Below are 26,050 nucleotides of genomic sequence, written 5' to 3'. Positions count from 1 at the left end.
GCAGCGGGGCCCTCCTCGCGCTGCGTGGAGCAGGACCCAGCCTGGAGGTAGGTTCCCTGCCGGGGAAGGCGCCGGCGAGCCCTTCCCCTCGGCAGGGGGCCTACGGTCGCCAAGGATGCTATCAGTGTCCCCTTGGCCCCTTGGTCTTGTCCTGGTTTCTGGTCTCCCCAAAGGTGGTCAGGGGCGGCGCAAGACGGGGTCCTCATCGGGCAACATGAAGCAAGCCTCCGGCCTGTGAAGGTCTCCGCTCGTGATACTCTCACGTAATAATTAGTGGGGCTATACCATTGTTCAAGATATCTTCCGATATTCCGATAAGTCGGCCGATTTATCGCTTACCATTGTCTGACCGATAAGATAAATCGACCGATAAATTAGCCAATATGGCAATAAATCGGCCGATATGCCGATAAACTGGCCGATTTACCCTTTACCTTGGGTCGACCGATAAGTTCCCGATAAGCGATATCCCCAACATTGGGCTGTACACGCCCCGAAGTCTCCTGAGTGCCGCCCTGGGGCCTCACGGGGGCTCCCACCCACGTCCTAGTGGAAGCACCATGCTCCGCGCTGGCCGTCGACACTGTCCCCAATGACTATGCCCTGCCAGTGGAAGCACCTAGCTCCGCACTGGTGAGAAGACCGAAGACTGAAGACTGAAGACTGAAGACCAGTTAGGCGTCGGACACGGCTGCCTGGTTTTGCCTCTCTTTTTGTACTCGCTTGCCGACTTTTTGAAACAGTGTGTTTTCTGTGCGTTTACAAAATGGGGGGAGTTTTCTGTTTCTCGTGTCGCTCTCTTGCCTTCGGTTCTTGCATTCTTTTCTTAGAGCTCGTCACTGCTACCCTGCCCTCAAGCACCTCGCGAGCGGTAGCTGGGTACGGTGAACGCGCTGGCGCTGATCGCCCCCCACCCCTCGGGGGCTCAAGGGTGAGGCCGCTCCGCGCGCCCACCTTGCCACAATCTGGCAGTTGGCTCCTCACGAGGCACTCCACAACAGGCCAGCAGGCCCCTCAAGAGGCACAGGGCCTCGCGAGCCTGCGACAGGCTCGCCTCAGGAGAAGGGGCGTTACCATGGCGCCAGGTCTCACTCAGGACCCACGAAACCCAAGATAGGTCAAAAACTACTATCTTGTTCATTGGCACGCAGCCTTGCTGCCCCCCCTCCGAGTGTTGGGGTGCCCCTTATGATATATGAGATTGCTAAATGCTTCTTTGAAGCCCTTTTCAAAATGCTCTCACAACGATGCACTTGAGTTTTCATACAGGTCAAAGTAAAACAAATACATGCCTAGTTGGACGTGCATTCTTCGTCACTCCCGTCCATGCTGCCCGCGCTGAAGCTACTACCCTCCTCATCATCTCCACCCGCGCCAGCTCCTTCGGTTGGGAGCACGGCCGTGTCATCCTCAGGAGTCAGCTCCTTCACCAGAGCATCCACATGACCGTCCACCCACTTGGCAAGCTTGTCTTGGGCGGCCGCAGGCACCGGGGCTAGCACGATGCTAAAGTCGAAGTGGGAGTCAAGGTTCAGGAGATTGCTGAAGATGCGCGAGAGCACGCGCCCAGGAAGGCCTCGACTCCTCTTCTCAACAAGCTGGCGGGCTTTTGCGGCCCGGTCCTCCAGGAGGGTCATGATATCAGTGAAGAAGCGGAGATGGCTGGCGTAATCGCTCTCGCGTGGGTGAGGAGCACTCTCGTCACAAATGGCACCCAAGGCTTTGTTGGCTCTAGCACGCAGAGCCTGGAGCATGGGGCCGTGCTCGCGCTCCAGGGTCAGGCGGCGACACTTTTCACTCAAAGCCATCTCTAGGAGGGAGGCGGTGTCCTTGGCCTGCATCCGGAGAGAGGATACCTCGGTGCGTGCAGAACCCAGGGCGGATTCGGAAGAAGTCAGGGCCTCCCGGGCAGCGCCCTTGTGCTGTTTCACCGCCTGCAGCTCTGTCTTCAGGACGGAGGTCCGGCCCTCAAACTCAGCCTTGAGCAGCTCCAGGTCCAGGTGGTGCCCCTTGGCTAGCTTAGCACGTGCCTTCGCCACGTTCTCCTCCACCTCCACCTAGACCTGAGTCTCTTCGGCGGCGATAACATCCTTAGCCGTGGTGGCCTGTCGCTCCCTCACCTCCAGCCTCTCCAGTGCCAAGCTATGATCCATGGCCTCCAGCGTCAAGTCCTCATGGCGCCTCAGGAGCTCCGCCTCGGCAAGGGCCACCTCACCTGGTGAGGAGGCCAGCAGGGCACGACGCTCCTCAATTTCGTGAAGTAGGGCAGTACTCGAAGATAGAAGATCTCGCTCCCGCTCCTCAACCGCCTCGCGATGAAGGTTGGCTGCCTTGACCTCTTCCATGGCGCGAGCACAAGCTTCTCGAAAAGCCGCGACCGAGGACTTTGCGCGCGCTTCGGCCTCGTCTCGCTGAAGCTTCCCAAGATTGATGGCCACCTTCAGTTGCTCCCATTCATCCTCCAAGCGACGGTTCTCTGCTTCAAGCCTAGTGTCGACATTGGCGAGCTCCCCACCAAGATGGACCACCGCGCGCATCGCTTCACCAAAGAACCCAAAGCGCACCGTGCTGCGCCCACGAGCAAGCGCGAGCTCGTCGCCAAGGTGTCACGCCCAATATGCGACCCTATCCTAAAGGAACTCGAAGGTCCCACCAAGGATAGAAGCGCATATTGGAGACGCTTTTGCAAGGTGGATATCATTACATCGTACCATTACATAAAAGTAGGGGATACATACAAGAGGCAAACAATGCCACATGAATACAACAACATCATACTCAAGAGCATCATCCGACTACGGATGAAACACAAACATAAACTCAAACGACATCCACCCTGCTAGCCCAGGCTGCCGACCTGGAACCTATCCCCTGATCAAAGAAGAAGCGAAAGAAGAACTCCAAAACAAGCATCGCTCTCGCATCATGATCATCACATAACCTGCACCTACAACTGTTGTTGTAGTAATCTGTGAGCCACGAGGACTCAGCAATCCCATTACCATGGGTATCAAGACTAGCAAAGCTAAACGGGTAAAGGAATGGATAAGTGGTGAGGTTGCAGCAGTGTATAGCATATATGGTGGCTAACATACGCAAATAAGAGCGAGAAGAGAGGCAACGGAACAGTCGTCAAGCTAGCAATGATCAAGAAGTGATACTGAAACTACTTACGTTCATACATAACCCAAAAACCATGTTCACTTCCCGGACTCCGCCGAAAAGAGACCATCACGGCTACGCACGCGGTTGATGCGTTTTAATTCGAATCTGGTGTCAAGTTCTCTACAACCGGATATTAACAAATTCCCATCTGCCACATAACTGCGGGCACAGCTCTCAAAAGTTTATACCCTGCAGGGGTGTCCCAACTTAGCCCATCACAAGCTCTCACGGTCAACGAAGGATATTCCTTCTCCCAGGAAGACCCGGTCAGACTCAGAATCCCGGTTACAAGACATTTCAACAATGGTAAAAGAAGACCAGCAAAGCCGCCCGAATGTGCCGACAAATCCCGATAGGAGCTGCACATTTCTCGTTCTCAGGGCACACCGGATTGTCCAAACTTCCGGTAGGCCAGCCCAGAGTTGCCCCTGGTGGCCACCGGCGGCTGACAAGTTGGACCAACACTCACGACGAGCACTGCCCCGGGGGAGGGGGGGGTAAAATAAGATGACCCTCGGGCTCCAGAAACCCAAGGAAAAAAGGCTTAGGTGAGGCAAATGTAAAACCAAGGTTGGGCCTTGCTGGAGGAGTTTTATTCAAGGCGAACTTTCAAGGGGTTCCCATAACACCCAACCGCGTAAGGAACACAAAATCAAGGAACATAACACCGGTATGACGGAAACTTTGGCGGCAAGAGTGGAACAAAACACCAGGCATAAGGCCGAGCCTTTCACCCTTTACCAAATATATAGATGCATTAATTAAGATAAGATATATTGTGATACCCCAGCATAAACATGTTCCAACATGGAGAAATCTTCATCTTCTCCTGCAACTAGCAACACTATAAGAGGGGATGAGCAAAAGCGGCAACTTAGCCAAACAACGGTTTGCTAGGAAGGGTGAAAATGTTAGAGGCTGACATGGCAATTTGGGAGGCTTGAAGAGCAAGTGATAGGTAGCGCAGCATAGTGATAGAACGAAGCAACTAGCATAGCAATGATAGTAGTGAGATCCAGGGTAGCGGTCATCTTGCCTGAAATCCCGCAAGGAAGAAGAATAATTACATGAAGAAGATGAAGCCACGAAGACGAACCAAGCGTAGACGAACGAATCCTCGCAATGGCACCGAAACAGGAACTATCGAGAAGGAGCACAACCGAAAAGAAGCAAACAACATGGTAAACACATAACACATAAACAAGACATGATGCACAACCAAGCATGATGCATGACAACGCTACATGCAGCTACTCATGGCAGGAGATGATGCATACAAGAGCAACACATCAAAGCAAGTTTAAATGAGGCCGGAAACAACATGTAACAATTCCGGTAAGTTCTCATATGCAAATTTCGAAATTGGTCCAGATCTGAATAAACCTTATGTTCAAGTTGGTAAACAGCAAGTTAAGATGCACCAAGATGATCTACATGAAATTCTAGTCAAATTACATATAAAGTTCATTTAGTTCGGAGCTACGGCCTAGAAGATATGAGCAAAACAAGTCAAACATGGCATTGATGCAAAATGCATTCAAACATCAAGGAAACACCCTCAAAACATGGATGCAACATGATAAGATGAAACTACATGCAATTCTAAGCAAGTTTCATATAGAGCATGCCCAAAACGGAGCAACGGTGCAACACATACACTCCAAACAAGATATAACCACAATCTGTCCAAAACAGCAAGTAGGCACTTTGCAATCATCAAAAGAACATGCTAGAGGAAACATATGAGCACAAACTTTATATTCACTTCGTGTACAGATAACATACTTCAAATATCATTAGAGGTTCAGCTTCATAGGGATCGAGATTAAACCAATATGATCAATGCAAAATGCAACTTAATAACACAGCACCATACGCATGAGCAGAGTTAATATGATGGCAAAATAAGAGCAAGAAAGAGACAAGCTACAGAAAGTAAACATAGAAACCAATGGCATGGCAGCAAATTACACATAACAAAGAGCAAATAACATCCTGGCATAATAAACATATGGCTCATGGTTTAGTGGGAACGAACATGAAAACATTGAATGGTGAAACAGTTTCAGCAAGTGTAAAACAGGAACATTATGATATCATGTTCGCAAGCATGAAACAGAAGCATATGTTCTCCAAAATTATCGAGCATGGCATGTGAATGGATTACTCATATCATACTTCAAAACATGTAATTGGAGCATCTCCAGAAGAAGCGTGGATCACTCAATAACAAGCTCACTACAAGGCATCACGAAGTAAACAGGAATCTCGAACATTATATAAGCGCGGGCGGGGAGGGCCCGATCCGGTCCCCAGCGGGCCGCAGCGGGTGCGGGGAGGAGAGAGGAGGCCGACAGGCCACGTTGCGGCGCGCGATAGATCGAGAGGCGGCGGTTGCTGACGTGGAGGCGGGGGATTGGTCGGGGTGAGGTGGTGGTGGTCGTGTACGGCGCCGGGCGGACACGTTCGACAACGTGGAGGAGGCTTTGATCTAGAGTTTGCCAGAAAATTCGGTGGTGGGGACTGATTTATAGGTAGAGGGAGCTAGGGGAGTCCAAATGTGGTGCGATTTTCGCCCACACGATCGTGATCGAACGGCAGAGAGCATGGAGGGGAGTTAGATGGGCTAGGTGGGCTGTGTGAAAAGATGCTGGGCTACAAAGAGAAGGGTGTTTCGGTTAACTGGGTTAACCGTTGGGGCATTAAACGACCTCCAAACGGAGCGAAATTTGACGGGCAGTCTACCGGTCATATACCAAGGCCACTCGGTAAATCTCGGCCCATTCCGAGGACGTTTTTCGGCAGCTCACAAAACAAGAGCTGGGAGGTGCCGCGGGCGCGTGCGAGTGTGGTCGGGCTCAGAACGGACAACGGAGAGAACCGGGGGAACCCGAACGGATGCAAGTTTTGAAAAACATGCAGATGAAATGCAGATGATGACATGGAAAAATGCAACACACAAGCAAATGACATGGTAATGACAGCGAATAACCGGAAGACACCTGGCGCATTGGATTCGGGGTGTTATAACTCTCCTCCACTAACAAGAGATCTCGTCCCGAGATCTTAGGAACGAGACAGAAGAGAAAGAGGAAGAGGTGAAGTAAGAATGGAAGAGAAAAGATGAACCAAGTTGAGAGCACTCGGTAGAAAAGAGGAATGACGAATATGACGAGAATCAAGAGCTCATGAAAACAAGATAGACTCCGAAACCACTCTGGCTAGAACAAAATAGAAAAGGAATAGAACAAAAGAATTCTAGCAGCACTCCAGCTGAAAATGGGAGGAATGGAACATGAACTTTGCAAGGTGGGATGCCACTTGACGAGATGAACAACACAATGCCTCTGGAAGAATTGGAAGAAAGGAATGAAAAGAACTTAGAAGGAAGGGTTGAATGGAGTTGTTGAGAAAATCAACAACGAAAGAATAAGCTTGTCGTGGACTTATCGAAAACATATCAAAACTTGAGGTGAAGCTCTGCCACAAGCAAATGTCTGAATAGCTGAGAAGAAAAAAGAAATGCAAAACTCCACTTCAAAAGAATACGGAGAATTATTTGCACTTGCGATGCGAGAAGAAAAGATATACTTGAACTCCACCAACAAAATCTTGATGAACTCTTGAAGAATGAATTTAATCATGAAGAACCACCAGGAAGAACTCCGATGACAAAAGGATGATGAGATAGAAAGAAGGATGAAATAATAAGATGAGGCTTGCGGTGATTTGTATGGAGGTTCTGACGAAATGGCCGAGGAAAATTTGAACTCCGAAAAAGAAAATATGAAAACACTTGGAACTAGAATTTATTCATCAAGAACAAACTCCGAAGGAAAGGATTAATCACTTGGAGGAAATAAGAATAAGATTTATTGTATGCTTTTCCTTAATCAAATTAAATTGATGACAACCGGATTTTTGCATACTACTTATTCTTCTTGAAAAGGATTAAGTGGATATAGCACAAAACTTGAGAAAGTCTTCATGAACCACCGGTAGGATTGGAAAGAACGAATGGATTAAAATGATAATCAAGGAAAAAGAATCTGAAGGAACCACCATAAGAATTCGAAAATGCCTGATGAAAGAGAATGAATCACCGGACGAATTAGAGAAACAAATATGCTTGAGGAGATTTAGATGTGAAATAACAAAGAGATCAGGAGCTGATTAAAGAGTACTTGACCAATGTGTTGGGATGATTGGAGAACGACAGCTGGAATTTGAGGACGAGTAATTCTTCTGGAATGATGGCCTCCGGCGAAAAGAAACAGAAAAAAACTCCTGACATACTCCAGATTGGGAAGAAAAGAATATCTGACAAACAGAATAATTCGAGAGGATAACATGAAGCTAGAACCACAAATCTTTGAGAGAACGGACAAGATTTAGAAGGAACTCTTCTTCGATCTTCAGATGTAGAGAATGACGACGAGAAACACCACTAAAATTACTGAGATACTCCGGTAGAATGAAAAGCAAAGATGTTGAGCCACCAATGAAATGATTTGAAATTGATCTTGGAAAGGCATCTGACTGATGAAATTCATTCTTATGTCAAACTCCGAAAAGAACAAGGAATGGCTCCAATATAATTAGAAGAGTCAGGTAAGATCCTGGGAAAAGACCTGTGGGTTAGGGCACCGTTGAAAAGGATTGTTGAAGAGATAGATGATGCACTGGAACAATTGAAATATTTGAATGAGGTGACAACCTCGATTAATTGGAACACAAACGAATCTCCTGAGATGTCTTCTACACTCCAGAACGATTAAATGTCGAGAGGCGAATGAGCAAGAACACTTGATCTAAGGAAAAGAATATGATCGACCCGAAAAACTTGAATTGAGTCCACCGGAAAAGAGATGAAGATTTCAAATGAGATGAGAATTCACCGGTTGAAACAATTGACGAAAGACTGAAGAGGCTCCGCACAAATGAAATTGATGGTCGAAAGAGACTCAGACTCCGGAAAGAAAAGGGTGGGAGGGCGGGAAAAACAAAGGCACCTAGGAAGGGGAAATCGACGAATAGCTTGAAGAGAAAATATTGGTTGAAAGAATGCAAAGGCTTCGCACGAGTAGGATGGATACTTGATTACGGACTCCGGGTCCGAGAATAAAAGTGTTGGGTGGGTGGGAAAAAGAAAACAACTGAGGATTGAACTTGGCAAGATGAAGAGGCTCGAGTCAACTTGACGAGAAATGCACCGGATAAAAAGAGCTGAGAACTAACGATCGAAAAACCAACTGTGTGATCCTAAAGAAAGTTTGAAGGGGACGAGGAGTAATTCGAAACACCTATGTCAAGATTCCTGACCAGAGCGACGAAGGGGCTGAGGAGTAAAAAGAATTCCTACTCTCCGATATAACTAAACTCAGAAATAGTTTTCTTCTAGACTCGACAACGGCCAACTACGAACAATCAAGGGGGTCCTATGGTCGGTCGAGGCTCTGATACCAACTTGTCACGCCCAATATGCGACCCTATCCTAAAGGAACTCGAAGGTCCCACCAAGGATAGAAGCGCATATTGGAGACGCTTTTGCGAGGTGGATAATTACATCATACCATTACATAAAAGTAGGGGACACATACAAGAGGCAAACAATGCCACACGAATACAACATCATACACAAGGGCATCATCCGACTATGGATGAAATACAAACATAAACTCAAACGACATCCACCCTGCTAGCCCAGGCTGCCGACCTGGAACCTATCCCCCTAGCGTCATGATCATCGCATAACCTGCACCTGCAACTGTTGTTGTAGTAATCTGTGAGCCACGAGGACTCAGCAATCTCATTACCATGGGTATCAAGACTAGCAAAGCTAAATGGGTTAAGGAATGGATAAGTGGTGAGGTTGCAGCAGCATCTAAGCATATATGGTGGCTAACATACGCAAATAAGAGCGAGAAGAGAAGCAACGGAACGGTCGTGAAGCTAGCAATGATCAAGAAGTGATCCCGAAACTACTGATGTTCATACATAACCCAAAAACCTTGTTCACTTCCCGGACTCCGCCAAAAAAAGACCATTACGGCTACACACGCGGTTGATGCATTTTAATTCGAATCTGGTGTTAAGTTCTCTACAACCAGATATTAACAAATTCCCATCTGTCACATAACCGCGGGCACGGCTCTCGAAAGTTTATACCCTGCAGGGGTGTCCCAACTTAGCCCATCACAAGCTCTCACGGTCAACGAAGGATATTCTTTCTCCCAGGAAGACCCGATCAGACTCGGAATCCCGGTTACAAGACATTTCAACAATGGTAAAACAAGACCAGCGAAGCCGCCCGAATGTGCTGACAAATCTCGATAGGAGCTGCACATATCTCGTTCTTAGGGCACACCAGATTTTCCAAACTTCTGGTAGGCCAGCCCAGAGTTGCCCCTAGTGGCCACCGTCGGCTGACAGGTTGGACCAACACTCACGACGAGCACTGGCCCCAGGGGGTAAAATAAGATGACCCTCGGGCTCCGAAAACCCAAGGGGCTTAGGTGAGGCAAATGTAAAACCAAGGTTGGGCCTTGCTGGAGGAGTTTTATTCAAGGCGAACTGTCAAGGGGTTCCCAAAACACCCAACCGCGTAAGGAACACAAAATCAAGGAACATAAAACCGGTATGACGGAAACTAGGGCGGCAAGAGTGGAACAAAACACCAAGCATAAGGCCAAGCCTTTCACCCTTTACCAAATATATAGATGCATTAATTAAAATAAGATATATAGTGATATCCTGATGTAGGGCGGAACCCTAGGTGGACGGTCTTTCACATTTGGAGTGGATCCTACGAGGAATCACGAAGAACACGGGGAAAACACGGGGAAACCGAGAGAGAATCACGAAACCAACAAGGAATCAATCACACGAGTGCTAGATCACCGAACACATAGAGTAACATATGATCCACAATCAACAAAGGTAAGGATACAAAGGAACCGTTCTTCTCCGTACGGAGGTCTTGACGATCTTCCCTAGAAAGGGGTCTTCAATCCGCTTGGGGGATCTTCTCTGAAGAGGTCGTGAGCTCGGAGGAGAAGTAACCAAGTGGATGAGAAAGGCTCTCACACAAATATGAGCTAAACCAATGCTAAATCTAATCAGGAGGTGGGGGAGACCTATTTATAGTCGTAGTGCAAATGGAAGTCAAAGCGCAGGGATACAAGGGCTCCAGCCCGTAGGTTCGGTCACTCAGGTGCCGGACGTCTGGAAGGCATCGGACGTCCGGAGGCTCAGGACGGTCCGGACGTCCGATCGTGCTCGGATGTCCGTAGCTTCAGCTCTATCGTGGGCGCGTCGGACGTCCGGAGGGGCTCGGTCGTCCGGATCTTCGTGGTGGTCCGGACATCCGTAAGTCTTCGGTCGTCCGTAGATTCGGTTTAGGCATGCATCGGTCAGACGTCCGGTGGTTTCGGTCGTCCGTAGTTTTGGTTCGGGAGCCCAGCTGCCGGACGTCCGGAGGGCGTCGGTCGTCCGTGGCCTGGGAGTCGTCGGACGTCCGGGCTTGGCCGGACGTCCGATGCCTGTAACTTCAGCAGCATCTCTTCTTCTTCTTAAACATGTTTGGGGTCCTTGTCGTCTTGGCTCTTGCAAGTAGTTGTTCCTTGGCTCACCTCCACGTACCTGATTACACATAGAGTTTCTGAATGAGGTAGTAGCCATGTCTCGTGAGTAGGAAGAGGGAGTTCGGAGAGGAGCGAGTTCACCTTATCTTTGATAGCCTTAGCTTGGGCTCGTGTCATGGTTCCAAGTGGTGTTGAGGGAGATGTAGATGCGTCCATGGGGATGAGCGTGGGATGCTCCGCATCATCTCCCCCCCCCTTGGGAGAGATCCGACCTCGGATCAAAAACTTCATCTCCATGGTAAGGTGCGAGGTCCTTGACGTTGAAGATGTCGCTCACATTGTACTTGTCTCGAGGTAGGTCAATCTTGTAGGCATTGTCGTTGTAGCGTGCTAGCACTTTGAAAGGTCCATCGGCTCGAGGGAGAAGCTTGGACTTGCGTTCGTTGGGGAAGCGGTCCTTGCGAAGGTGTAGCCACACTAGATCACCAATGTTGAAGACCATGGGTTGCTTGTTGATGTTGAGCTTGGTTGCTAGTCGTTGTACTTGTCGCTGGATGGTGTGCCTTGTATCTTCGTGCATTTTCTTGATGTAGTTTGCACGAGCACTTGCGTCGAGGTTGGTTCGCTCTTGTAGAGGAAGAGGTAGAATGTCCAATGGGGACAATGGGTTGAAGCCGTAGATGACCTCGAAGGGGGACTTGCCGGTCGTCGAATGTCTTGCGCGGTTGTAGGCGTACTCGGCGATGGGTAGACACTCTTCCCACTCCTTGATGTTCCTCTTGATCAACACGCGAAGTAGAGTGGAGAGTGTATGGTTCGTCACCTCCGTTTGGCCGTCGGTTTGAGGATGGTATGCCGAAGAGAACAATAGCTTGATGCCGAGCTTGGCGCATAGGGTCTTCCAAAAGTAACTCAAGAACTTGAAGTCGCGGTCCGAGACAATTGTCTTTGGCACTCCGTGAAGTCTCAAAATTTCCCTACAAAATAGATTGGCAATATGTGAAGCATCATCTATCTTGTTGCAAGGAATGAAATGTGCCATCTTAGAAAACCGGTCCACAACAACAAACACGGAATCCTTTCCATTTTGAGTTCTAGGCAAACCAAGTATAAAATCCATGCTAATGTCTTCCCAAGGTTGATAAGGAATAGGAAGAGGCATGTAAAAACCATGAGATTGAGCTTTAGACTTAGCTTTGTGACATGTAGAGCATCGGGTGGTGAAGCGTGAGACGTCACGGAACATCTTGGGACAATAATAGTTCTTGGAGAGCGTAGCGAACGTCTTGTCGCGCCCAAAGTGTCCCATGAGTCCGCCTCCATGAGCCTCTTGCAAAAGGAGCAAACGAAGAGAAGACTCGGGAATGCATAATTTGTTAGCTTTCATAAGATATGCATCCTTGAAATAATATTGTTCCCAATAAGTATGCATCAAACATTTAGCATAAGGAATAGCAAAAGATGGATCATTAGCATACAAGTCTTTGATGTGCTCAAAACCAATAACATTCAACTCAAGTTTAGTGACAAGCGTACATATGCGTGATAGCGCATCTGCAACTACATTTTCTTTACCCTTAATGTATTTGATCACATAAGGAAAAGATTCAATAAATTCACTCCATTTGGCATGACGCTTGTTCAACTTAGTTTGACCTTTTAAGTACTTAAGCGTTTCATGATCGGTATGGATGCCAAACTCATGAGGTCTAAGGTAATGTTCCCAAACATGTAGTACACGCAGTAAAGCATACAATTCTTTATCATAGATGGGATAGTTAAGTTGAGCACCGGAGAGTTTTTCACTAAAATAAGCAATGGCTCATTTTTCTTGCATCAAAACTCCGCCAATTCCGGTACCACTTGCATCACAATGAACCTCAAAAGTTTTCTCAAGGTTGGGCAAAGCAAGAATCGGAGCATGAGTAAGCAAAGACTTGAGCTCATTAAAAGCGGTGGATTGCAAAGATCCCAAACAAAAGGAGTATTCTTCTTACTCAAAGCATGCAAAGGAGCGGCAATTGTGCTAAAGTTTTTCACAAAGCGGCCATAAAATCCTGCAAGACCAAGAAAACTTCGCACTTGTTGCAAATTGGTGGGCTGGGGCCAAGTTTTAATTGCTTCAATTTTAGTTTCATCAACATGGACACCCTTGGAAGATACAACGAAACCCAAGAAAACCACTTTGTCAACGCCAAAAGTGCATTTTTTCAAGTTCGCATAAAGGCTTTCCTTGCGAAGGGTTTGCAAAACAGATTTAACATGATTAATGTGCTCTTTCATGGTTTTGCTAAGCACAAGGATATCATCAAAGTAAACCACAACAAATACTCCAATGTAAGGTCTAAGCACATGATGCATAAGACGCACGAAAGTACCAGAGCCTCCGATAAACCCATAGGCATCACTAACCACTCATATAAGCCAAATTTGGTTTTGAAAGCAGTTTTCCATTCATCACCCTCTTGTATGCGGATTTGATAATAGCCACTTTTAAGATCAATTTTGGAGAAAAAGTTGGCTCCACTAAGTTCATCAAGCATATCATCTAAGCGAGGAATGGGATGCCTATATCGAACGGTAATGGCATTTATGGGTCTACAATCGGAACATAAGCGGAAACTTCCATCGGGCTTAGGCACAAGTATAACGGGAACGGCACAAGGGCTTAAGCTGTCACGTACATGACCGTTGTCGATTAGTTGTTGTACTTGCCATTGAATCTCCTTGGTTTCTTTGGGATTATCACGGTATGGGGCTTTGTTTGGAAGTGGCGCTCCGGGGATGAGGTCGATTCGATGCTCAATGCCTCGAAGAGGAGGTAGACCCGGAGGTAGCTCATCGGGAAAAACATCTTGAAATTCCTGCAAAAGAGATTGAAACACCAAAGGTAGCTCGTGAATGGTGTTAGTTTTTGGTTCTCCATCCTTGCACACAAGGACAAAGTGCATCACACTCGATGGGTTCTCACACACTTCTCTCATCTCACTTTTCGTGGCAAATAGGATGAGATTTTTCTCTCTAGGCGAAGAGGCGCTCAAGTTTGGCTTGTGGCTCTCACTCACTTTTGGGTGGGTCACTTTCTCACTCTTATCTCCATGATGGGTGGCTTGCTTGTCGGCTATCACTTGACTAGGAGACATAGGTCGTAGCACATACTCCTTCCCTTTCATCTTGAAACTATAGTGATTGGTGCGCCCATTGTGGATGACACCACGGTCGAATTGCCATGGTCGACCAAGAAGGAGGTGGCAAACGGTCATTGGGACCACATCAGACTCCAAAGTGTCCTCATATGCACCGATTTTGAAGGAGACTTGGACCGTATGCTCTTGACCAATTGAAGCTTGGGGCATAGTTCTTCACTTGCCAAGTTGTGGCAACTACCTCTATCGATGATGACCTTGGCAGACCTTCCATTGATGTCGGCCTTAGTGTGGAAGATGTGGCATCGTTGGTCTTCGTCTTGTTGATGTTGAAGAGTCAACACCTTGGAGACAATGAGAGCGGGGCTCGAATCCTCATCACAAAAGACTTGATCATCTTCATCTTTGTTCACGCGCCGGTGCATGGCCACTTGTTCAAGAGCTTCCATCTCCTCTTCACTCATGGAGTCATATGTGCCATCGTCATTGAGGATCATGGTGCGCTTGTTCATGCATTGATAGGACTTGTGGCCTCAGCTGCCGCAAGTGAAACACTTGAAGGAGCTTGTCTTGATGGTCTCATCGGTTGGAGTAGATGATGAAGCACGCGGCTTGAATTTGCTTGTAGTAGGTGGAAGACGACTTGAACTTGACGAAGTTTTCTTGTAACTTGACTTGTCGTCATTGCTTGGAGAAGGCTTGGTTGACGTATATGTTGGAGGAGTTGTTGAAGCTTGATTGTTGGAGAAGCCGTATGTCTTGGATGAGTACTTGGCGTACTTGAAGTCATCTTGCACTTGATGTTCCGCCTTTGTAGCTTGATGCACGAGCTCAATGAGGTTGGAGTAGGGTTGGAAGTCGGCAATCTTCTTGATGGGATGATTGAGACCATTCAAAAAGCGTGCCATTGTTTTCTCATCATCTTCTGTGACATTGGCTTGAATCATGGCAATCTCCATTTCGTTGTAGTATTCTTCAACACTCTTTGTTCCTTGCTTGAGGAGTTGTAGCTTCTTGAAGAGATCGCGGTTGTAGTAGGCTGGCACAAAACGTGCTCGCATGATTTCCTTCATTTGAGCCCAAGTGGTGATAGGTGGTTCACCTCTTACTTCACGGCGCTCAAGGACTTGTTCCCACCATATGAGCACATAGTCTTGGAACTCAAGTGATGCCATAGCGATCTTCTTCTCTTCCTCATAGTTGTGCAAACGGAAAATTTTGTCGACCTTCAATGCCCATGAGAGGTATTCTTCCGGATCATTGCTTCCGTTGAACTTGGGCATTGTGAACTTGAGCTTGCCATAGCGTTGCTCTTCATTGTGTTGTTGGCGATGGTAATGATGACGCCCTTGACGTGGAGGGTAGTCATCCTCTTGTTGCTCTTGTCACGGATGAAGTCCATGATCAACTTGCTCTTGTTGAACTTGAGGTTGAGGTGGAGCTTGACGAGCTTGTGGAGCTTGACGTTGCACACTCGGTTGGTATTTCCTCTCTTGGATTTCTTCTCGAAGAGTTTCCTCTTGATTGCGCCGTTCGCGATTGCGGTTGGCGATGGCTCGACTTGATTCTTGAAGGGCATGTTGCGCCTCAAGAGCTTGCGCTTCTCGTTGTTGTTGTTGAAGACGTTGAGCCTCGGCGTCTTGTTCCTCTTGGTGTAGACGCGCTCGTTCTTCCTCTTGGCGTCGTAGTCGTTGCCGTTCTTGAGCTTGAGCAAAAGCGATTTTGAATGAGGACGAGGAACTTGCTCATCAACTTACTCTTGTGAATGCTTGTCATGTAGCGGGTTCCGAGGTGCATGCCGGTCTTGACGCGCGGCTCGTCTAAGAATGGTCGATGATGGTGTACTTGAGCCGGAGAAGGTGTCATCGGAGTATTGACTTGAGCGGCTCCGTCTTGAGGATGAAGAAGTGGAAGGATGCCGGTTCCTCATCAAGGTACGGATCTCGTCCATTCTTGCATCATTTTCTTGCTTGTGGTAGTCGAACTTGTTGTCGAAGTAGTCTCTTCTACGTTGCTTGGAGAGTCGCAAGTCGGTGGTGAGGTTGTCGATGCGGTCGCTCATAGCTTGTTGCTCTTGGTGTAACGCCCTTTGAGCACCAAAGAGGTGGCTCTTTGTGACGAATGATGACATGTCGTCGCCGTTCTCGATGAGAGGTGGATTTGTAGAAGAACTTGGCCTATCCATCATTCCAAACAAAATGTGAGTGGTAGAAGGAAAAGAATATGTACCAAATGTACCTTGACCGAAGTTGAAAATGAATCAAGTTCACTCCAATGCGGACAATGAAATAGCACTTTTGGTACCAATTCTTGTCGGTTCGCACACCTACACACGTAAAAGCTTTTGGTGGAGCTTGGTTAGGATGGTGGCACAAAATTTGATGCAATAGTAAGTGAGCTTCAATAATGTTGGAAAAGGTTCACAAATTTGCAAATGCAACAAGTAGACCAAGCAAGTAATGGTACACAGAAACACACACGCAAATAGATAAGTGGGATTGTGCAAACCAAAAGTGAGCCAAAATGTGGAAACCACGAAAATGCTCTTGTTGCACAATACTAGAGAGACGCTAGCACGATTGCACAATAGGCGGATATGCAAACTTGTGCACAACCTACTAGGCAAAAATGCAACTATCTCTATCCCAAGTATGCTATATGTATGGTATTTCGGTGCAATGATCCAAGATGATCCAATATGACAATCTTAATGTAGTATGATGCTATGGTTCTTGTTCATAAGCTCTTTGCTTATCTTTCCTCTTTGCTTAAAAGCTTGGGTGGCTCTTTCACTTTTGAGCTCTTTTCTCATGCAAAACTTCACGAACCAAGATAGAAATTGTGTATGCTATGACAACTTTGTGACACACAAGTGGATCCCAAGATATGCACCACTATGGTATGGTATGTATGCTATGGAGTATGATCCCTAATGTGCACAAGTCACGTTGCCGGCCATACTCAATTGCTAGTCTCGATGGGTAAGCTACGCAAAAGTAGGGACATGTGGGGTATCAATGCAATTGCAAGGTATGACAGAGATGTCGTCGAGGTTACCGTCCTTGGCGATGATGAGACCCTTGCGAAGATGAGCCGTGGTGGTGATGAAGTCGAACCATACCTAGATAGCCGAAACACAAAAGGATACGGGATCCACAACTCAAAATATCAAGGACCAAAATGTGTCAAAATCATCATAGGAGGTATCGGGGAGGATGGTGGTGTATGTGGGTTTGGAAGATGTGGTGGAATGTGGGGTTGTGGTGGTGGTCGAACCGACAAAGTTCAGTTTCGTCAGGGTTTTGCGGACGTCCGGGCTTTTATGGTCGTCCGGACTTCGTCGGACATCCGACCTTTTCTGGTCGTCCGGAGCCTGGGCGAAAATCGGGCTCGGGAAGAAGAACTGCAAGATTTCCGGGGAAGAAGAAGATGGTGAGGTCGAAATCGAGTGATATGGTCGATGGAAAAGGGTGGGGAGGGTGGGGAAAGCTAGATCCACACGTAGCAACACAAATCCATGGACCAAATCCAACAAAATCTCAACTCACCAACAAATCACAAAAAAAATTTGGGGCTATTTTTGGTGGGGATTTTCGGATTTAGGACGAAAACAACAAAATCAAGCTAGAAAAAGAGGGGTAGGGGCTCCAAAAACGTGATCAACGTGGCTCATGATACCAAGATGATGTAGGGCGGAACCCTAGGTGGACGATCTTTCACGTTTGGAGTGGATCCTATGGGGAATCACGAAGAACACGCGGAAGCACAAAGGGGAAAACACGGGGAAACCGAGAGAGAATCACGAAACCACCAAGAATCAATCACACGAGTGCTAGATCACTGAATACATAGAGTAACATATGATCCACAATCAACAAAGGTAAGGATACAAAGGAACCGTTCTTCTCCGTACGGAGGTCTTGATGATCTTCCCTAGAAAGGGGTCTTGAATCCGCTTGGGGGATCTTCTCCGAAGAGGTCGTGAGCTCCGAGGAGAAGTAACCAAGTGGATGAGCAAGGCTCTCACACAAATATGAGCTAAACCAATGCTAAATCTAATTAGGAGGTGGGGGAGACCTATTTATAGTCGTAGTGCAAATGGAAGTCAAAGCGAAGGGATACAAGGGCTCCAGCCCGCAGGTTCGGTCACTCAGGTGCCGGACGTCCGGAAGGCGTCGGACGTCCGGAGGCTCAGGACGGTCCGGACGTCCGGTCGTGCTCGGATGTCCGTAGATTCAGCTCTGTCGTGGGCGCGTCGGACGTCCGGAGGGGCTCGGTCGTCCGAAGCTTCGTGGCGGTCCGGACGTCCGTAAGTCTTCGATCGTCCGTAGATTCGGTTCGGGCGTGCATCGGTCGGACGTCCGGTGGCTTCGGTCGTCCGTAGTTTTGGTTTGGGAGCCCAGCTGCCGGATGTTCGGAGGGCGTTGGTCGTCCGTGGCCTGGGAGTCATCGGACGTCCGGGCTTGGTCGGACGTCCGATGCCTGTAACTTCAGCAGCATCTCTTCTTCTTCTTCAACATGTTTGGGGTCCTCGTCGTCTTGGCTCTTGCAAGTAGTTGTTCCTTGGCTCACCTCCACGTACCTGATTACACATAGAGTTTCTGAATGAGGTAGTAGCCATGTCTCGTGAGTAGGAAGAGAGAGTTTGGAGAGGAGCGAGTTCACCTTATCTTCGATAGCCTTAGCTTGGGCTCGTGTCATGGTCCAAGTGGTGTTGAGGGAGATGTAGATGTGTCCATGGGGATGAGCGAGGGATGCTCCGCATCATATCCCAACATAAACATGTTCCAACATGGAGCAATCTTCATCTTCACCTGCAACTAGCAACCCTATAAGAGGGGCTGAGCAAAAGTGGTAAATTAGCCAAACAATGGTTTGCTAGGAAGGGTGAAAAGGTTAGAGGCTGACATGGCAATTTGGGAGGCTTGAAGAGCAAGTGATAGGTAGCGCAACATAGCGATAGAACAAAGCAACTAGCATAGCAATGATAGTAGTGAGATCTAGGGTAGCGGTCATCTTGCCTGAAATCCCGCAAGGAAGAAGAGCGATTCCATGAAGAATATGAAGCCACGAAGACGAACCAGGCATACACGAAGGAATCCTCACAATCGCAACGAAACAGGAACTATCGAGAAGGAGCATAACCGGAAAGTAGCAAACAACATGGTAAACACACAACACATAAACAAGACATGATGCACAATCAAGCATGATGCATGACAAGGCTACATGCAGCTACTCATGGCAAGAGATGATGCATACAAGAGCAACACATCAAAGCAAGTTTAAATGAGGCTAGAAACAACATGTAACAATTCCGGTAAGACCTCATATGCAAATTTCGAAATTGGTCCAGATCTGAATAAACCTTATGTTCTAGTTGTTAAACACCAAATTAAGGTGCACCAAGATGATCTACACGAAATTCTAGTCAAATTACATATAAAGTTCATTTAGTTCGGAGCTACGACCTAGAAGATATGAGCAAAACAAGTCAAACATGGCATTGATGCAAAATGCATTCAAACATCAAGCAAACACCCTCAAAACATGGATGCAACATGATAATATGAAACTATATGCAATTCTAAGCAATTTTCATATAGAGCATGCTCAAAACGGAGCAACGGTGCAACACATACACTCCAAACAAGATATAACCACAATCTGTCGAAAACAGCAAGTAGGCACTTTGCAATCATCAAAATAACATGCTACAGGAAACATATGAGCACAAACTTGACATTCACTTCATGTAAATATAACATGCTTCATATATCATTAAAGGTTCAGGTTCATAGGCATCAAGATTAAAGCAATATGATCGATGCAAAATGCAACTTAATAACACTGCAGCATATGCATGAGCAGAGTTAATATGATGGCAACTTAAGAGCAAGAAAGAGACAAGCTACAGCAAGTAAACATAGCAACCAAAGGCATGGAATTAAAGTAAGCATAACAAAGAGCAAATAACATTATGGCATCATAAACATATGGCTCATGGATTAGTGGGAACCAACATGACAAGATTGAATCGTGAAAGAATTTCAGCAAGTGTAAAATAGGAACATTATGATAGCATGTTCGCAAGCATGAAACAGAGGTATATGATCTCCAAAATTATCAAGCATGGCATGTTAACGGAGTAATCATATCATACTTCAAAACATGTAATTGTAGCATCTCCATAACAAGCATGGATCACTCAATAACAAGCTCACTACAATGCATCATGAAGTAAACAGGAATCTGGAACATTATATAAGCATGTTCATGGCAATGAAAACATATGCTACAGGACATATATAGGGCATCAAAAGGTTTGGCATGATAGAGCATATCATAGATAACAAAACATCTCAACTAAGCATCTCCAGATTTTATATGGACTAATTGGTAGTATCATGCAAACATGGCAACATGATATAGCCGTTTCAGCATTGACATAAAGTTAACAGCAAGTAGCCCACTTCACAAGATTGATGCACTCACTACAGGGCATATAAAATACATGGATTGCACCCCTGTAAAGATGGCATAAAAATTCTCCTAAAACTTGTAGACATCATGCTCATAACATGCACACACAAAATGCGACAAAAATGACAACTCAACAAGTTACATCAGTTTTCAGTAGTTAACAGCAACATGCACTTTTGCAACATGGATTAAGATATCAAGATGCACCATAACATGAATTCAAAGCACCCCAACATGTAGAGCATGAAGATCAAAACATGTGCATATCAAGAACATAATCATAGGATCAACAGGGCAAAGTTGTGGCACTCATGAGATGCACAAATGATGTTAACAATCAGCAGATTCCAGAAGTAAACATCATATAGCACTCTTGCAACGATGATTAGCGCACCAAGATGGACTCAAACAAGCATGCCACAATGGAATGGAATGAAGAACATCTCAGAGTGAACATTATGATATATCATGCACGCAAAACGGAGCAACAAGCATCAAGTTATGGCAGGTCAAACATATGCACATGATGTTCAAAACTCGGGGACTTAGTGGAATTTTACCTCGTGGAAAAAGTCAACGGGACGGCAGGATCCGGGACGGGGGCGCGGGCATCCGTTTGGATCGCGGGACAGGTGGATATTATCCACCCGCCCGGATCTGGCGATGAGGCAGCCGACGATGGTGAGGAGGCGGCCGGCGGCGACGGACCTCGGCTCCAGTGAAAAAGGCAAGGGGATGGGACGGAGCCGCGGCGAGGGGCGGCACCGGCGGGCGGCAAACGGCGGCGAGGTAGGAGGAGCCGAGGCGCGCGGTGGCGTCGCCATGGCCGTGGCGGCGGGGTCGGCGGAGGCGGCGGCGGTCGGCGCGGAGGCGGGGGTCGGCGGAGGCGGCACGCCAGGGAGGAGGCGCGGAGGTGGGGTCCCGTGAGCGGGCGCAGGGCGGCTCGGGCGCACGGGCCGGGAGGGCTCGATCCGGTCCCCGGCGGGTTGCGGTGGGTGCGGGGAGGAGAGAGGAGGCCGACAGGCCACGTGGCGGTGCACGATAGGTCGGGAGGCGGCGGTTGCTGACGTGGAGGCGGGGGATTGGCTGGGGTGAGGTGGCGGTGGTCGTGTCCGGCGCCGGGCGGACACGTCCGGTGGCACGGAGGAGGCTTTGATCTACGGTTTGCCCGGAAATTCGGGGGAGGGGACTGATTTATAGGTAGAGGGAGCTAGGGGAGTCCAAATGGGGTGCGGTTTTCGCCCACATGATCGTGATCGAACGTCAGAGAGCATGGTGGGGAGTTAGATGGGCTAGGTGGGCTGTGTGAAGAGATGCTGGGCTGCAAAGAGAAGGGGGCTTCGGTTAACCGTTGGGGCATTAAACGACCTCCAAACTGAGCGAAATTTGACGGGCGGTCTACCGGTGATATACCAAGGCCACTCTGCAAATCTCGGCCCATTCCAAGAACGTTTTTTGGTGGCTCACAAAACAAGAGCTGGGAGGTGCCGCGGGTGCGTGAGAGTGTGGTCGGGCTCAGAACGGACAACATAGAGAATCGGGGGAACCCGAACGGATGCAAGTTTTGAAAAACATGCAGATGAAATGCAGATGATGACATGGCAAAATGCAACATGCAAGCAAATGACATGGCAACGACAGCGAATAACTGGAAGACACCTGGCGCATCAGATTCAGGGCGTTACACAAGGTCCCCACCGGCTCCGGAGGTCGCTCGGGAGGCGCTGGGGGCTCGGCCAGTCACCGGCTGGGGTTGGCTGGTGGGGCCCCGTAGCTTGAAGACGAAGGATGCCCGGAGGACGCCTGATATGTCCATTTTGCATCATGCTTTTATATTAATATTTATTGCATTTTGGGCTATTATTACACATTATATCTAAATACTTATGGCTATTCTCTCTTATTTTACAAGGTTTAGAATGAAGAGGGGGAATGCCGGCAGCTGGAATTCTGGCGGGAAAAGGAGAAAACATTGGAAACCTATTCTGCACTGCTCCAAAAATCCTGAAACACCACGAAACCTGTTTTTGGAATTAATAAGAATTATTGAGCAAAAGAAATACACCAGGGGGCCCACACCCTATCCAGGAGGGTGGGGGCGCGCCCACCCCTACTGGGCGCGCCCCTGTCTCCTGGGCCCCCTGGTGTGCCCTCGGTGTCCATCTTCTGCTATATGAGAGCTTTTACCCTGGAAAAAATCGTAGGCAAGCTTATGAGACGAAACTCCGCCGCCACGAGGCGGAACCAATCTAGGGCTCTGGCGGAGCTGTTCTGCCGGGGACACTTCCCTCCGGGAGGGGGAAATCATCACCAACATCATCACCAATTGGGAGGGGGTCAATCTCCATCAACATCTTCACCAGCACCATCTCCTCTCAAAACCCTAGTTCATCTCTTGTATCCAATCTTGTATCAAAACCACAAATTGGTACCTGTGGGTTGCTAGTAGTGTTGATTACTCCTTTTAGTTGATGCTAATTGGTTTACTTGGTGGAAGATCATATGTTCAGATCCTTAATGCATATTATTACTCCTCTGATTATGAACATGAATATGCTTTGTGAGTAGTTACATTTGTTCCTGAGGACATGGGTGAAGTCTTGCTTTTAGTAGTCATGTGAATTTGGTATTCGTTTGATATTTTGATGAGTTGTATGTTGTCTTTTCCTCTAGTGGTGTTATGTGAACGTCGACTACATGACACTTCACCATTATTTGGGCCTAGAGGAAGGCATTGGGAAGTAATAAGTAGATGATGGGTTGCTAGAGTGACAGAAGCTTAAACCCTAGTTTATGCGTTGCTTCGTTAAGGGCTGATTTGGATCCATATGTTTAATGTTGTGGTTAGGTTTACCTTAATACTTCCTTTGTAGTTGCGGATGCTTGCAATAGGGGTTAATCATAAGTGGGATGCTTGTCCAAGTAAGGGCAGTACCCAAGCACTGGCCACCCACATATCAAATTATCAAAGTCCCGACCGTGAATCATATGAGTGTGATGAAAACTAGTTTGAAGATAATTCCCATGTGTCCTCGGGAGCTCTTTTCTCATTATTAGAAATTGTCCAGGCTTATCCTTTGCTACATAAAGGATTGGGCCACCTTGCTGCACTTTACTTACTTTATTTACTTGGTACTCGTTACTATTTATCTTATCACAAAACTATCTATCATCTACAATTTCAGTGCTTGGAGAGAAAACCTTACTAAAAACCGCTTATCATTTCCTTCTGCTGCTCGTTGGGTTCGACACTCTTACTTATCGAAAGGATACGATAGATCCCCTACACTTGTGGGTCATCAAGACTCTTTTCTGGCGCCGTTGCCAGGGATGTAGCACTTTTGGTGAGTGGAACTTGGTAAGGAAACATTTATATAGTGTGCTGAAATTTTCTGTTACTTGTCACCATGGAAACTAATCCTTTGAGGGGCTTGTTCGGGTTATCTTCACCCCGTCCAGAAGAGCAAAGAGTTTCTCCTCAACCTACTGAACTTTTTGAAAATATTTACTTTGAGATTCCTTCGGGTATGATAGAGAAACTGCTAGCTAATCCATTTGCAGGAGACGGAACATTGCATCCCGATTTACACCTTATCTTTGTGGATGAAGTTTGTTGATTATTTAATCTTGCATGTATTCCCGATGATGTTGTCAAAAGGAAGGTCTTCCCTTTATCTTTGAAGGGAGAAGCATTGACATGGTATAGGCTATGTGATGATACGAGATCTTGGAATTATAAACGATTGAAGTTGGAATTTCACCAGAAGTTCCATCCTATGCATCTTGTTCATCGTGATCGTCATTACATATATAATTTCTGGCCTCACGAAGGAGAAAGCATCACTCTAGCTTGGGGGAGGCTTAAGTCAATGTTATATTCATGCCCCAATCATGAGCTCTCCCGGGAAATGATTATTCAAAAAATTTATGCTCGGCTTTCTCTTAATGATCGAAACCTGCTTGATACTTCCTGTGCTAGGTCTTATATGCTTAAGACTATTGATTTCAAATGGGACTTATTGGAAAGAATTAAACGCAACTCTGAAGATTGGGGTTCCGACGATGGTAAGGAGTCAGGTATGACACCTAAGTTCGATTGTGTTAAATCTTTTATGGATACTGATGCTTTTCGTGGATTTAGCTCTAAGTATGGACTTGACTCTGAAGTAGTAGCTTCTTTCTGTGAATCTTCTGCTACTCAGGTCAGTCTCCCTAAAGAAAAGTGGTTTAAATATAATCCTCCTGTTGAAGTGAAAGTGGTTGCACCTATTACAGTTGACGAAAATACTATCACCTATAGTGATCCTATTGTTCCTACTTATGTTGAGAAACCTCCTTTTCCTGTTAGATAAAGGATCATGCTAAAACTTTGACTGTTGTTCGTAAGAGTAATACTAGGACTTATACACCTCCTGAGCAAATCAATGTTGAACCTAGTATTGCTATGGTTAAATATCTCTTGGATGATGACTTAGATGGGAATGTTATTTATTTCTATGATGAAACTGCTAATATTGCTAGACCAGATACTAAGATACATAGACCTGTCGTTGGCATGCCTATTATTTCTATTAAGATAGGAGATCATTGTTATCATGGTTTATGTGATATGGGTGCTAGTGCAAGTGCAATACCGTATGACTTATATAAAGAGATTATGCATAACATTGCACCCATTGAATTAGAAGACATTGATGTTACTATTAAGCTTGCTAATAGGGACACCATTAAACCAATTGCGATAGTTAGAGATGTTGAAGTCTTATGTGGGAATGTTAATTATCCTGCTGATATTCTTGTTCTTGGTTCCCCACAAGAAGATTTTTGTCCCATTATTTTTGGTAGACCCTTCTTGAATACAGCTAGTGCTAGGATTGATTGTGAAAAGGATACTGTCACTGTTGGCTTAGACGATATGTCTCATGAGTTTAATTTTGCTAAGTTTCATAGACAACCTCGTGATAGAGAATCACCTAGTAAGGATGATATTATTGGTCTTGCTTCCATTGCCGTGCCTCCTACTGATCCGTTAGAACAATATTTGCTAGACCATGAAAACGATATGTTTATGAAGGAAAGAAGGGAAATAGATGAAGTGTTCCTTAAACAAGAACCTATGTTGAAACATAACCTTCCCGTTGAAATTCTTGGGGATCCCCCTCCACCCAAGGGTGATCCCGTGTTTGAACTCAAACCATTACCTGATAATCTTAAGTATGCTTATCTTGATGAAAAGAAACTATATCCTGTTATTATTAGTGCTAACCTTTCAGAGCAAGAAGAAGAAAGATTATTGAAAACTCTGAAGAAGCACCGAGCTGCTATTGGATATACTCTGGATGATCTTAAGGGCATTAGCCCCACGTTATGTCAACACAAAATTAATTTGGAGACTGATGCTAAACTAGTTAGAGATCCTCAACAACGACTGAACCACAATATGAAAGAAGTGGTAAGAAAGGAGATACTAAAGCTCATCGAGGCAGGTATAATTTATCCCGTTGCTGATAGTGAATGGGTAAGCCTTGTCCATTGTGTTCCTAAAAAGGGAGGTATTACCGTTGTTCCTAACGTAAGATGAATTGATCCCGCAAAGAATTATTATAGGTTATAGATGGTAATTGATTTCCGTTAGTTAAATAAAGCTACTAAGAAAGACCATTACCCTTTACC

Source organism: Triticum dicoccoides, chromosome 1B, assembly GCF_002162155.2.
Source record: "Triticum dicoccoides isolate Atlit2015 ecotype Zavitan chromosome 1B, WEW_v2.0, whole genome shotgun sequence".
Lineage (NCBI taxonomy): Eukaryota > Viridiplantae > Streptophyta > Magnoliopsida > Poales > Poaceae > Triticum > Triticum dicoccoides.
The sequence above is the reverse complement of the archived record's forward strand: the minus strand, read 5'-3'. Positions refer to the sequence as shown.